General features: G+C 43.9%; 1 protein-coding gene across 7 annotated transcripts in view; it reads left to right on the forward strand.

Annotated features, from left to right (window-relative positions):
• The window catches only part of SERTAD2 (SERTA domain containing 2), a 98,383-nt gene that overhangs the window by 75,954 nt on the left and 7,126 nt on the right, over positions 1-15,303 (forward strand). The window contains exon 3 of one of the 7 annotated variants that reach the window (XR_006289943.1): positions 3,875-6,404. The exons of the other annotated variants lie outside the window; for them this stretch is intronic. The gene's annotated coding sequence lies outside the window, so the exon portion shown is untranslated. Of the gene's footprint in view, positions 1-3,874; positions 6,405-15,303 lie in introns of those variants that run through there. 7 annotated transcript variants of the gene reach the window in all.

Genomic DNA, 15,303 nt, shown 5'->3' on the forward strand with positions numbered 1-15,303 from the left:
GCCCCGTTGTGCCTTTTGGAAAAGCTGGAATGGTCTCTAGGATTGGGCTTTGGAGTTCAGTTTTTACATTACTTTGTGTCATATGTCCCATTCTGTGTAATCAGTGGGAGCCAGATCCTACTTGTCTTACTTACACATCAGTGAATGAGCCGGATCTGGTCCCATTTCCTGTGTTTCCTGTTAAGAAAAGAACAGCATAAGAGAAGTGTTACTACATATATAAAAATTATATGAAGCAGATACAAATGCATGATAGGAATCTTTAAAAACTGCTGTTTAAAAAACGGAGTGACACAAAATTGTACTGATTTGATCAAAGGAATTTTGAATTGGGTAGGTTTAGACCCTTCCTTCTGTTTGACACGTGTTCAGTCACTACAGTATTTAAGTGAAGGATTTCATTTCCTCAGATTTAATACCTGACAGGATTATCTGTAACAAGCAAAACATTTTTCTTTGAGCCATGATTTTCAATCCATGGCAAAACAATCGTGCTGTAGGATCGAAACAGACTTTCCACTGAAATGTGATTTGTATCTACGATTTGCTAATATCCAACTTTTTCTTAGCGTTTCACACTGCTCTTTTTGAAACACTCTTTCCCTTCCAGAGGAGGCAATAAGATGGTTGAGTGAACTACACTATAGAAAGAAACGCCCATGATTGGCGGTAAACTATGCGGATATGTAGGGGTGGGGGTTGGAAGGAGTGTGGAGGGCATATTCGAAGCAGACTGTGCAGCTGCTGCAGCAGGTCTGACTAGTTTTAAATGCCTAGAGGCAGCTTTGTCTTAACTGTAGGTAGCTGCAAAAATGAAGTTCTTAAATATAATTTGTAAGTATGGCAACATCGTCCTGTGTTCTCATGCACTCATATTTTTCACAGGTGCTAAGGGGTAGCCCCTCCCCCTGGAAAAATATTTGTTTCTTTAAAATATATAATATTTGTATATTATTTTAAAAGATACATTTTTCTTTTTTTAGAGTAAGTCTCTTTAATTCATCATAAAAAGGAGAATCTGGTATGCATGAAATCCACCTGAGTGTTTTCAATAGTGGTAACTTTGTTTCCTTATTGCATTGAGTGGGTGTGTGTGTGTGTGTAACAATCTGCAATATTTAAGCATTAACTCTAGTGTGATTTTGCTGCAAATCAACCCTTATCCCCTTGCCTTTCCTCTCACCAATAGCAGTAACTTATATCACTGACCGTCAGAAGGGCTTTGAGCAGAGCTACTTTAGTACCCCACCCTCCCGTGGGCCCAGTAATTTTGCTTCTGTTACCCTCCTGCGATCAGATACATCGCCTCTGTTACTCTCCAACCCCCATATATTTGGGAAATTGGTGCTTCTAAGATTACACACACACTCATTGCACAAAATATTGCAAATGTACAGAAGGGAATATTATACCTTTTTGCATTTTTAAACTTAAGCCTTGGTTATCTGGTGTGTTGCCCCAAATGTGGGTGCAAAAAGACATGCACAATACACAGTTGCTGTGTTGGGTTTTGTTTTTTTTTCTAGTCACTGTAACTCTGAAAGAAAACTAATGTAATGTGGAACTTTGGCTGTGGTGTATAATTTGTGTCTGGCTTAAAGGGGAAATGCAACTTAGAACGCTTTCTCTTTTCTTTTTATTCTGTTCTTCTAACATTACTTTTCTGTGAAATGTGGGCCAGCTTCCCATCCCCCAAATGCACACACAGTATCAGTGTTTAAATTACAGTATTCCAGGCTAACTGACCTGCATTAGCTAGGCTTTTAAATATGGAATTGATCCTAAAGTGTGCCATAAAATAGAAGTGTTCCAAAATAGGATAATTGGATAAAACCATGTAGGTCTAGCATGACAATTTTTTCCTGAGGATTGAGGATATTAGCACTTTAATTACTGGACATTATGCAGCTCAAGTGGGTTAATATTCATAATTCTACTATTTTTGTGTGTCTTTTTAGTTATTCTGACTGTGGAATCAAAGAGATACCATGAAAATTAAATCTCTCTGCCTCTTACTTGGGTGTTGCCATAGGTTCATTATAGTTCAATGCTAGCCAAAGTTCCCTTTATCAGCTTTCAGAATTCTACTTCAGGAAACATGAAAACACACACTGTATTTCAACAAATGCAAGAGCTTTAGTGCACTAGATTGAAAGGCCAACAGTTGTCCACTTGTCTAACCTCATTTAATGCTGTCTTGGCAAACTTTCACATCTGATATTCGGGACCATTTTTTCTGCATGTGTTCACATGTGTGGTAGAGGCAGGATAATAGCTACTCCTCCCATTTAAAATAAATTAAAATGTTTTATGCTCCTTTCTGCATATTAGTAAGATTTGTTAATAAAGAATCTGCATATTATTACAAGTATCAGAACATTTGAAGCCCTCAGTTTGCAGGACCTGGCACAAAAATAACAATTACCTCTGATTAGATGACGTATGTAAAACTAATGATCTTGAGGATTGTTGTGACCTGTCTGTTTGTTTAAAGCAATCTGTGCTTCGCTTATTAAAGCAAAAAATGTTGAAAACTACTCCGAAGCACATAAGAACAGTTGCTTTGAGAACAGCATCATGGAAACACTTCCTGTTATAGTCTGTTCATGGTTTTTTACTTTCAGTGGCAAGAAACTGGTTGACATATGAAACCTACAAGACAGAAGCTAAGATGATTTCCCATTGGTGAGATGTAGTTTGCATTTTATGCCACACTTTTTTCTTAACAGAAAAAGAAAAGTCAAGTTGCTTCTTTTCAGTTTGACTGTGGTAACTTATGCAATACTCCATTTTCAAAGCTATAATGTGCATTTTGGCAAACGCTTCATCTTCTGTTTTAAGGGGGGAGTTCCCAGTGTGTTTTATTAAGAGTCTACAATGTGAGGGGAAAAACAAGGTATCTTTGGGGAAAAGACTCATGAAAAGGCTGAAAGCAAGGACTCCATCCAAGTAATTATAAGTACATGAGAAAAACTACCTTCCATTATACACAAAGGGGTCTAGTCTCCCTTTGATGCACACATAACTCCCATTAACCTTTACAGGAATTGTATGCATCCAGGGGAGAATAAACTGAAGACTTTGGATCTTTAAATACACTAAGTACATCAACCAGACCATGACATGTACATGCCAATAAAGATGTCTTGTTTAACCAGCTGAACATGACACAGCACAGCATAACCCCCTTGTTGAGCACATTAACAAAATCACAAGGGAGGAGGGAGGGATAAATAACTGTTAAATATTTCAGCATCACCCTTATCCTCTGTGTGCAGTAGCATACCGTGATCACAGTTGACAAATGTTAACTGTGACAGGAAAATGTATTTTGTTAGTGTAGTAGGCCTTTCACCTGGTTTTGGATTTAATTTACAATTAAGCTGCTCCTTCCTGGTAGGCTCTTCAGCACACGGATTCCTGAAGGCTCTGAAGTCAGTGGGAATGGAGGACAATCAACTGGATTTGGCCCTAAAGCAGTGCCCAGTCATCTTAACTGCGGAGGCTTCCCAGCTTTAAGAAACTGGGACCCTGGTTCTCCAAGTAGAAGTGTATGATGCTGCACAGAGCCCTGTGGGTTTCAGTGCGGTTCCATTCAAGGGCCTGCCCATGTGGTTCTCCTTGCAGGACTGTGGCCTATAGCGTTGCTGACTACTGGACAAGAGAGCCCCTTAATGGGAGACATGCTTAGAGAATCTAAAATGTGGAGACTTCGTACCTGACTTTAGGCCCCATGGCGTATCTTCACATAGCAAAAAGCATAGCCTGTTTTTGTTTTTTTTTTTTATAAGATTTGGATTATTCTGCACAGTCCATGTAGCTTGATTAGTCTTGGATACTATTCAGTTAATGCATTTCTTATTCTCTCCCACAGAAGAAGTGCAGGGATCCAAACCATGGTGCTTGAGAGATTGCTGTTACTGTACAGTGGCAGCACAATTCACTGCACTATTTGAAAGGAGTCTGAACCATGTGTATACAGCATAATATAACTTGATTCGTGCTTGGCAGGCCTGACAACTTCTTTAGCCCTGCCACGTGGAGATCTGAGTTTCGGAGTAACCTCAGTCTTGCTCTTCATGTTGGCTGAGACGGATCCTTGCAGAGTTGACGCTCCTGTTCTGCCAGGGGAGAATGTGCTCTTTTTTTCCCCAGCGCTCCAAGGCGGCATTGCAGATTCCATGTAGGAGCCCTGGTTTTGCCTTCATTGGTTTGCAGTATGCGCAGCTATTCCGGCGAAAAGAGTAATGAGGATTGTGGACAAAGAGGGGCCCCGGGATAAGGCTATGTCTCTGTTTTGCAAATATTTCCCCCTCGCTAACGCCAGTGGTAGCAATGGTGTAAATGGGCTGCCAGTGTATTTAACAGTGTTATCTACTTCTGCCCCGAGTAGGCCTAAATTATGCCCGTGATCATAGGTTCCATGCTAGCGCTCCCACTGGTGGAGCTGAGCCAGAGTTAGCAATGATAGCAAATTTTTGCATGAAACTCCCAAAAGGGAGAAGGCTTGAGTCTCGTGATCACATTCACACTTGAATGATGCCCTTGTTCACTGTTTCAAGGAGGCAAAAGAGAAGTTCTACACAAGGTAGAATATGTCAGAACTGACCTTTTGGCTAGCTGGAGGCGCTGGCATAAAAATAATGTGTATTGTCTCAAAACAGTTCGTTGCTGCTTTAAAGACAGCTCCCCGCCAGACAGTAAGCACTGTTTGGTTGGTTGGGTTTTTTAAACATTAATACTTTATTCTAAAAACACATCACTTGTTCTCCTTTGTATCAGAAAGAAGATCCTTTTTCTGTTTCAGTCATCTGTGCCTTTATACTGCCTGTGTTGTTTGCTCGTAATTTCTATTCAGGTGGCCATTTTAAAGTGCCTAGTCTTCCTTCCATATACAGCACCTGTGTACTTTTGATCACCTCCTAATTCTTACAGTGTAATTTCTAATGGCTTAACAAGCAAAGGAGGGTAAATTTGACTTCAACTTGTATTAGGGCAATAAAACTTAATACAATTTCTTAATATTAAAATGCTCTTATTAACATACAAAACCTGTTCCTCTTTCAAATGATTATTTAATGAGGCCCTAATTTATTTTAAATGATAATTATTGGAGCCTGTTCCAGCTTCATCTGAAATAGTTTTGTTTGCTGAGTGCAGTTTGTCAAAAACATTAAACCAGCTTCTCTTCTTCCAAGAGAAAAGGTTACACTTAGCAAACTGACAGCATTAGAAACTGTTTCTAATTTAATAGAAGCATATGCTTCCTGCAAAACTTAGCAGACTGCAAGAGTAGAGACTTGCTTAGAGTGGCTTTGCCTTTTTTAGCACAGTAAAAACTGTTGGAGATTTAAAATGAGAGAGTTGCGGGCAGGAGGAGGAGGGGTTGCTTGCTTTAGTTGTTCCAAAAAGGTTAACCTTCTGGTAGGGTTTCAATAATCTGCAAGTTTAAGAAACTATCGAGAAAGTAGTGCGGGTGGTGTGCATACAGATCTCAGTCGAAATGCAGTGTCTGATCATTAATAAAGAGCAAGAGCTTGCCTTGCCCTCTGGGCCTCAAATAGTACAGTATGCAACAAGGGAGTGCAGGCAAGGCACGAGGATGGAAACAGTAGTATCGGATTACAGTTTCAAAATATCGCTGGAACACGTTAGCTGGCTTTACACTATTGACTTGCTTTATAATTGCATTGCTTATTTGTTAGGGAAGGCTTCACCTTACTTTCCAATTAACATGGATGTCACTGCAGGGACCTCACAACTCCTGGAAGTGCAAAGTAGAACTCCAGCGATAACTGCAGGACTTCACATGTTCCTATACTGAGATTCTAAACTTCCTCTGGCATCCTATCGTTACGACTTCCATAACTTTCAATGCACTGCACTAAAGCCTACTTAAGATAGATAGCTACTAAAAATTTCCCCTGTGGGTTTTTTGTTTTCTTTTGTTTAAGCATTATTATTAAATTTACCAGGTGTCAGTGCTTCTACTTCAGTATCTGTGTAAAACCAGCCAGATTTTCAGAAGAACTAAACACACACCACGGCCGTCTATGGTTGTGCATGACTGGCACCTCTGAAAATTCTGGCTTGAGTTGACGTGTATGGGGTGCATTTGTACTAGCCTCTACAACTGAGGTTTAAAACTTGCTTTAATGCCCCCCACAAAAGCAAATGGGGAGAGTAGTTTCATACTGAATACACACCAAAACCACCTGGCATTTACAGTTATTGCTAGCACTGTGCAGAGAAGGCTGGTGAATGTGAGTGATGCCCTGTGCTCTCTGAGAGTGCAGCGCTGAAATTTTTTATATTCAATGGAGAGAGTTTTGTGAATGCTTATTAAAAAAAAAAAAAAAAATTTTTTTTACTCCTTTTAAAAAAAAAAAAGTCAGAAGGGAATGCAGGGGGGTGAGGGATCCAGCTGAGGGTGCGGGTTCTGGGGTGGGGCCAGGGATGAGAGGCTTGGGGTGCAGTAGGGGGCTCAGGGCTGGGGCAGAGGGTTGGTGTGTGGGGGGAGGGGAGGGCTCCGGCTAGGGGTGTGGGCTCTGGGGTGGGGCCGGGGTTGAGGGGTTTGGGGTGAAAGCTGCCCCAGAGCTGCGGTGGCTAGAGACGACTCCCCCCAGCCCTCTCTCGCCGCAGCATCCCGGGGCCGGGGGAGAGACGCTTCTTCCCGCCTGCATGGCCCTTGATAGCTTGCTGCACAGTCGCGCAGCTTACAGGGAACTTAGGTCAGAACTGACCTAAAACTAACAACTTGGTATTAGAAAAAACACACTGTAAATGGGAAATCCTAACTATTAAAAGTCAGAGAGGAGAGCAACCCCAATATTGTCCCTTTCCATATAGCCTTCCATCTCTTCTGGCTTCTCCCACCCGTCACGTGCCCATAATATCAAGACCTAGGACCTGATTCTTGCCTACAGTAGTGTAAATCTGGAGTAAAACTCCTTTGGAGTAAGCTGAATTACACTGGTGTTCAGCCTGCATCAGTGAGATCAGAATCAGACACTAAGAAGTCTTGCAAAAACAGTTAATGTACAAATTCGGAGCCAGCTGCAGCATATCAAATCTAGTTGTGCATTGCCATGCAGTACGTACTGTACTAGCTACCTAGTGTGACATCGCTATGCCAGGATTTAAAGACCCCTTTGTACCAAGCAAACAAAATCTTTAAGGAAGTGTGTATTTAAGGACTGTGGGTGTTTTTGTTTTGTTTTTAAATCAACATAATTTGTTCTTCCAATTCCTTGAGCTAAAACCCAGTACGTATCGATTTTTAAAAAATACAAAGTGAAATGAGAAATGGATGCTAGATTTGTTAGCTTTCTCCAGCCAGAGCTGAGTAACTGCTTTTTACCCTGGGTAATTACCCTTCCTTGCTAGCTTTAACAAGTGGTTGTGGGAGAAGGGGTCCACTGCTCCTTTAGGAGGTTGGAGGGCTTCCATCTAAATGGACAGATTTAATCTTCTAACTCCTTCCTCTGGCCAGTGGTGGTCATAGGCTGGCACAACCAGTGTCATCCTTGCCAGGAATTTAGGGGACAGATCTTGGGCCCTGCTTGGGCAACACAAAGCTGGCAGGTCTGGCTCTGTGAGGGATTCATTCAGGGGAAAGGTATATGGATAGGTGTGCTTTTGCTCTGCTTGCTGCTCACTGCCCAAATGGCCTCTTGAACCCATAAGTGGCTGGGTGTAATTTAAGCTTGTCCCTCTGGCTGCCCTGACCAGCCCTAGGATGTGGGAGTATCAAAAAGGCTTAAAGTTGCCCACTCCTGTCCTTGTGCCAAACACAGATCAGCTGGATAAGAGGCTCTGGCCCATGCTGTTGCCAGTTAAACTACCCAATAGACCCAAAATACCCTTTATTCGTGGTCCTGTGGCATTGCATGCCAAACCCTGCTTCCATTGAAGTCTGTAACAAAACACTCACTGACTTCAGTTTCACCAGAATTTGTCCCTCTGAGATTTGAAGTTGGGAAGAGAAATAATATTCCATGTTACAGAGGCAGTGCAGAAAGTGCCTCAAAAACTTAAAATCTCAGAGCGATCACCACTGAGGCTTGAAAAGCTGCATACTCAGAGTTAAACAGAGAAAATTTCCCCAAATTCCCTTTTCACCCTGCAGGATTTCGGCTTTAGTTCGTTTCTGAGAGAAAAGAAAGTGAAATAATCCATTTTTCCCCTCTCTTAATTTTTATGTAAGTGCTGTGGTTTCAGCTACACAGGATTTCAGTCAGGAAGTAGACGCTGCCAGGTCTGCCTTAAGCCACCCTGCACACACCAGCTCCTCCTGGTTTTCTCTTTCCTTCAAACTTTGGACCCATGAGGACAAATCACTGCCTGTGAATTGTTGAGACTTATGTGAGTGCCTTTTAAAAAGCCACTCAGTGTTAGCTTTGAGAGTGAGTCTTAAGCCATTCAGCATCGAAAACTCCCAAGGTGACAGCGCAAGCGAAAGGATGGGGGATATGGCTTCTTAAAGATCCGACTCCGGTTCTGTGGATTCTGTAGGATATATTTCTTGAGGTGTTCAACTGCTTTTTAGAATAACCTTTTTATTAGCAATGAGGGCTTTTGCGTTCTGGAATAGCTTTCCAAGAAAAACCACTGTGAATGGGAGACATTTAAAATTAAACTGGACAAAACCTTGGAGAATATACAGTAGGGAACAAGCCTGTATTGTCTAGGTCGGGGTGGGCAAACTACGGCCCGTGGGCCGGGTCCAGCCCCTCAGGGCTTTGGATCCGGCCCACGGGACTGCCCCATGTGGCGCCGCGGGCCCCACTCCACTCCAAGAAGCAGCCGGCACCACGTCCCTGCAGCCCGCGGTGGCGGGGGGCAGAGGACTCTGTGCATTGTCCTTGCCTCCGGGCACTGCCCCCCGCAGCTCCCATTGGCTGGGAACTGGTGGCCGCACAGGGACCTGGTTCGAGCTGCTTCCCAGAGCAGTGCAGTGTGGGACCAGGGCAGGCATGCAGGGAGCCTGCCCTGGCCCCGGTGCGCGCCGCTGCCACCCCGGAGCCGCTTTAGGTAAGTGGCGCCGGGCTGGAGCCCAAACCCCTCCTGCATCCCGCTCCCCAATTCCCTGCCCTAAGCCCTCTGCTTGCACCCTGTTCACCCCAAGCCCCCCTCCTGCACCCCAACCCCCTACCCCAGCCCTGGATACAATTTCCCCACCGAGATGTGGCCCTCAGCCCAAGAAGTTTGCCCACCCCGGGCTAGGTAGAAGGTGACCAAACCATTTTCTTTTTCATTTTACTTTTTATGGCTCCAGTGCTGCAGTTCTTATTTAGGCAAAATTCCCAATTAGTAAAGACTTCAGGATTCAGCCCAGCAATAGCAAAGAATACCCTTGTGATCAGGACTGGCAAATATGTCTTCAAAGATGTGTATGGATCTGTGTTCTTGAGAAAGTGAAGGACTCATATCAGTAATTAGGACCAGAAATGTTACAAGCTTCCCCACACTTACTAATCATTTTGCTGTTGGATCTAGAGAACCACCATCTTTGGGCTGTTTCTCTTCGGTGAAACAAAACCAAAACCAGTTTTTTCACAAAGGGCAAAAGATGTTTTTCAATAACATCACTTGTCTTTTTAATTAAAAACAAAACCAAACCCACTGTGCTAAATGACACGAACTTTACTCTTGTAAAGTTCATCTTTTACTAGAGTGTATGTAATCATCCTAAAGTGCAGAGGACAAAAAATTAAGTTCAGACTTTCTGAAACAGAATGAATGGATCTTAGATACTTTTCTGGACTGGGTCATCCAAAAGCTGGAGCTGGCGAAGCTTACTTTGTGGCTAATATCTCTGGAAAAATCTCAAAGCAACTTTTCTTTTTCTTTTGAATGGCTGAATCAGTTCTACATTGTCTCCCTTTAAAAGTAGCTCATGCCCATGACCACATCAAATCTTAAAACCCATGGCCATAACATACAGTCATTCATCTTTGGGCTTGACATGAATAGCACGTAAACACAAATACAGAAATATGTTGCAAGGCATCACTAGAAATGGGATACAAATACCAAGGAAAAGGAACCTGTGTAGCCAGGAAGAGGTCCTGAGGTCATTGTAGACCAGCTCCTAACAGATGTAATATACTTTGCAGTTCTTACTGGGCACTGCCGTTCTGAGAATACCAAATGGTCCATGACAGCACTGCATTTTGTCAGATTGTTTGTCCCTGCCTTCTATAATTGTCTGGCTCAGGCCTGGTCTGCACTGGGGGTGGGGGATCGAGCTAAGATATGCAGCTTCAGCTACGAGAATAGCGTAGCTGAAGTCGACGTATCTTAGGTCGACTTACCTCGCATCCTCACGGCGCAGGGTCGACTGCTGCCGCTCCCCCGTTGACTACGCCTCTTAGCTGCGGTGGAGTACAGGAGTTGACAGCAGAGTGATCGGGGATCGATTTTATCGCGTCTACACTAGATGTGATAAATCGATCCCCGATAGATGATCACTAGCCAGCGGGTAATGTAGATGTACTCTCAGACTTACTGTGACTTCCTAGATGTGGAGGGTGTGAATATATTTAATTTTACACTAATTTTTACTCTTTGCCTAGCCAGACCTGTAAGTTGGCTTTCTCAGTTCCTCAACAGGAGTTTTGACTTGGGAGTGTAGGAGTGGGCTCTTCACCAAGACCAGTGGAGTCAAGTTGGAGAGAGTGTTTCTTATGTGGTGCATATTACCTCAGTATCTTTTATTTTAAATCACTTGATACTTTAACAAGTCAATATGTGCAAAATTGAAATGTTTTCTAATGTAGACACAAGATCATTGGTGGTAGGCAGGAGAGGAGTCATGCAGAATGAACAAGTAATTAATGGAAATTTTTCAAAACAATTCCCATTTGTGGTCTGGAATAAAATATTTTAAAAAGCTTTTATGTTCTAATGCTAGTCATTCTAGGCCCCTAGTTAGGGAAATGAAAATCTCCTTGTGTAGGCTAGAAATAGCTACTTCTGAAGATTGAAAGTTTTTTAGACCCATTTGATAGGGGATTTCTGGAGTGTGAAAATACTGTAAAGTTAGTAGGTGAAGTTGAGTTACTTGATACGTTCTGTCTTTTAAAAGGACACCAGCAGCACTCTGAGCTACATAAAGGTTGAATGATATGTGAAAGCTAGACAGTCATGTGTACAGGAAGACTTCAGTCATTTCTAAGCTTCCTGGAAAACAATATAGAGAAGTTAGAGAGAGAGAGAGTGTGTGTGTGTGTGGGTCACTTTAGGAGCTTACTTCAGGTACCGCGCTCTTTGGTGCCCAGTGGAGAAACCAGCTCATTTAAAAAACTTAGCATGGGAAGGCTGTGTTAGCCACCCAGACTGCCTGCTTTCCTCTTGATGGGAGGGAGGAAGGGTTTGCTTTATACAGTGAATATTTTCTAGTTTCCAGGGACTGACAAACTTTAAAACTTCTCCAGCAGTCCCTACACCATTAAAAAGCTCTGCTTTAAATACAAGGTTGGAGAAGAAGTATTAGATAAGTTCATGGAGGATAGGTCTATCAATGGCTATTAGTCAGGATGGGCAGAGATGGCGTCCCTCCCTAGCCTTTGTCTGCCACAAGCTGGGAATGGGTGATGGGATGGATCACTTGATGATTACCTGTTCTGTTCATTCCCTCTGGGGCAGCTGGCATATAACGGCCGCCATACTGGGCCAGGCCAAAGGTCCATCTGGCCACTGACGGAAGACAGGACACTGGGCCAGATGGACCTTTGGCCTGGCCCAGTATGGCGGCCTTTATATTCTGTTGATAGGTCTTCTTATAATGGAGCCCTTTTCTGCTTGTAACGCTGCCAGTGCTCATCCTAGCACAAAGGTTCTAAAGCTGCTGGGCTCCGAACACTTACTTTGATGTATCCCATGTCTGCCAGCCTCGCGATTCTGCTCTTGGCACACACATTTGAAGTGAAAGGAAGCATGCCACTGCAGAACTTTTAAAAAGAAAAGAGGCTGAGCATTCTGTGAAATTGGCACTAGGGATGAGAGAAAACACAGACTTCCATGGGGTAATGCTACATTTCAGAGTTTTCGTTCACCCGAGATTCCAGGCTTAAGGATTCTTGGTAGCTAGCCAAGAAACTTGGATTAGTGCCTGCAGGTTCCAGAGCTTTTCTTGGGTTTGTTTGGTTCCCCCCCCCCCCTTTTTTTTTTTTTTTTTTTTAATTGCATATAACTCCAGAAAGAGATCTGGAGTTTGGATTTATTTTTAACCATAAAGATTGACTTTCCCCACACTTGTTTTAGATTCAGTGTTAGACAAACTTCAGAATGTGTCAGTATTTCCCTGATGCTTCTTTTACCCTGCCTCTTCCCCTCCACTCTGCAAAGGCTTTTGTTTTAGGAGCAACTTTAAAAGCAAAGCTTGGGGCTGAGAAGAAAGGTTAGAGATCTTAAACCAATTCAAATGAAAGCTGCAGAACAGTTAAACCAGTGGGTACATGCTGTGCAGTCCTTCCTCAGGCCAAACTCACATCAGGTGAACTGGGAATTCTGCTTGAATAAGGACCGCAGAAGTTGTCTCTTAAGATATGTCTATGCTACAATAAAAGCCCTGGGGCACTGAGTCCCAGAGCCTGGGTCAGCTGACTCGGGCTCACAGGAGCTAGAAAATTACAGTGTAGAAATTCTGGTTCAGGCTGGAGCCTGAGCTCTGAGACCCTGTGAGCCCGGGACCCTGTGCTGAGCCTGAGTCAGTTGATCTGGGCCAGCCACAGCCTGGCCACGGTTCTTTTTTATTCCTAGGTAGGGTCTGTCTGCATAGCACCTGGAAGACAAAATGCCCAGCTTGTGTAGACCTACACACACTAGCTCTGCTCGAGCTAGCACAGGACAAATAGAGCGGCCACTGGAGCATGAGTGCAATCCCAAGTACAGTCCCACCGATTCCGCATGTATGTACTCAGGCAGCTCTCTGCTGCAACCACGCTGCCCCGCTCCTGGCCCCGAGATGTGGACAGGAGTAAGGGGGGCGTGACCGTGAAAAGTTTGGGGGCCACTGCTTTAGACCTTTATGGCAACACAGTAAGGATTGTGTAAGAGTCAGGCTTGGGGTTCAAGTCTACTTATATTTCTGTTGTAGTTTCCCTCTGCATCTGGAGCTGATCTCATCTGCCACTCTGTGCTTTACCAGGGGGACTATGATCCTCCTCCCCTCGTACATGTTACTAAATAAAAAAGAGAAAGGGGCGAGCCTGAGCAGAGATGGTCTTGATTAAATGAGAATCTTCCTAGGCCACCTCCTCTCCACTGCTGTCCGATGGGGAGGGGATGACAGGAGAAAACACCAGTCAAAATGGCTTCAGAGTTGTTAGAGCAAGGGAAGCAACACCAGGGAAGCACTGCCCCACCAGCCGACCTCCAGTCCCCTGCATAGCCCTCCAGGTGAACCCTGCACTTTGGGAGTTCCATGGGCTTGGGGGAGTGAGGTGCCAGGCTGGTGAGGGGACAGCAGCTCTGTGGTTCGTTTCTTCATTGCAGTAAACGTAGGTGCAGCATTCCAGGCGTGCCTCTCTGCAGTGGCACACGCCTGACTCCATGCTCTCACTCGCTAGGCCTGTTTCAAGGCACTCTCGCTAATCTCTGTGTTGTCGCTAGGTAAAAGCGTGCGAGTTCACTGCTCCTCGCTTTCTGCTTTACCCCCTTGCCCCGGTAAGAGGGAAGGGCGGGCAGGGAGCCAGCGGTAGCACAACTCCTGGGTGTGAAGAGCGCCACTCTGGCATGCGGGAGCCAAGTGAACAATGCAAAGGGGGGAGGCTTTTGTGCACATATGGGCTTGCTAGGGACCTATATACCCTTTACCCCCTGTGTGAACTTGCGATGTCCCCCTCCCCCCCCCCAGCCCCCACAGTGGGTTGATGCAGTGAGAGCAGCGTAGAGTTTCTCCCTTCTGCAGGATTTTCCTCAGATGGGGTTGATGGAGCTTGTGGTGCAGGTAAGGGAGATGTATTGATGGCCTCTCTTCTCAACCGTTTAGATTACGTCCAATAAAACTTCTTGTACAATATATTAATTCCATGCAGCCTCATTATCGGGGGAAAAAATCCCAAGACTGAAGTCTCACAAGCATTGAAAGAATATCTGGAGGCCATCCGTAGCGGAAAATATATTTCTACATCAGGCTTTGAAATCCATTTTCCTGAGTAATAATTGAGATTCAGAAAACACCCCAAGCAAAACAAAACCTCTGTGTGCTTCCAGAACTATTGGAAGAGCCACGTGGTTGAGAAGTAGTTGAGTTCCGCCCCTGGAGTACTGTTTGTACACCCAAGTGTGTAGCATAAGGTGCACCTGTTACGATGATGGTAGAATTGGTTTGTTGAGCTGATTACTATGCATCTCAAATACGATATTTTCCCACCCAGTGAATGCTGCCGACAATAATATGGTCACAATTATGGTGCTCTGGTTAGATGTGGGCAACACTTTCTAGGCCTCTCTTTTCAGGTGCTCTCTAACTTTCTGATAAAACATCTGTGATTGGAAAAGCACCATGCTGCTTTGCTTAGCTCAAAGGCAGTTTATGTTCCTAGGAAAGTTGGACGAAATTCTGATAGTCCTTTTTTAAATTTATCTTTGCGTTAGGAAAGTGTGTGCATGCTGACGCTTTTAAAAAATGTTGTCCTCTGATACCTCAAAAGAAATTTTTAAGCTTCCAACTTGACATGTATGTAGGCCTCAGTGATGAACGTGCTTTGATTAGGCATTTAAAAATAAGACACATTGTGCATGTGCAGTAGTGTGTCATTTCCCTGTTGATTCAGTATGATTAGCCAGATATGCGCATCGGATGCGTGTGGATGTTCTTCGTGCAAAATCTAACAACTGGAAAAAGGCAGATGATGTTTCTTCAAATAAACAAGGTGAAAAATGAGTGAAACGAAACTTTTGACAACACTGTTAGGAAACGTTTCCTGTTGTTCAGCCTAAATAGTGCCCCAAACAAAATGATGGAAGCTCCTTCCCTTAAGTAAATTAAAATGGAAAGTTCTCAGATTTGTAAAGGCATTGCTTCTCTGGGTTGCAATGCCTAAGTGACTTAGATGGCCGAGTCCCAGTTCCAGATGTGATTTTAGGCACATAGGAGCATATAATGAAAATGGGACTTAGCCATGTGAACCACTTAGGCCAGGATTCTCAAAGGTATTTAGTGCCTAGCTGTCACTGGTTTTACCTCAGTACCTTTGCGAATCTGGGCCTAGGCCTTGCAACCTTGAGCAGAGGAGCGCTGAATACCTTTAAAAGTCAGGGTCTAAGATCCACAGTGATTGCAAATATGCAGGG

The sequence above is a fragment of the Chelonia mydas genome, chromosome 3 (genome assembly GCF_015237465.2).
Source record: "Chelonia mydas isolate rCheMyd1 chromosome 3, rCheMyd1.pri.v2, whole genome shotgun sequence".
Lineage (NCBI taxonomy): Eukaryota > Metazoa > Chordata > Testudines > Cheloniidae > Chelonia > Chelonia mydas.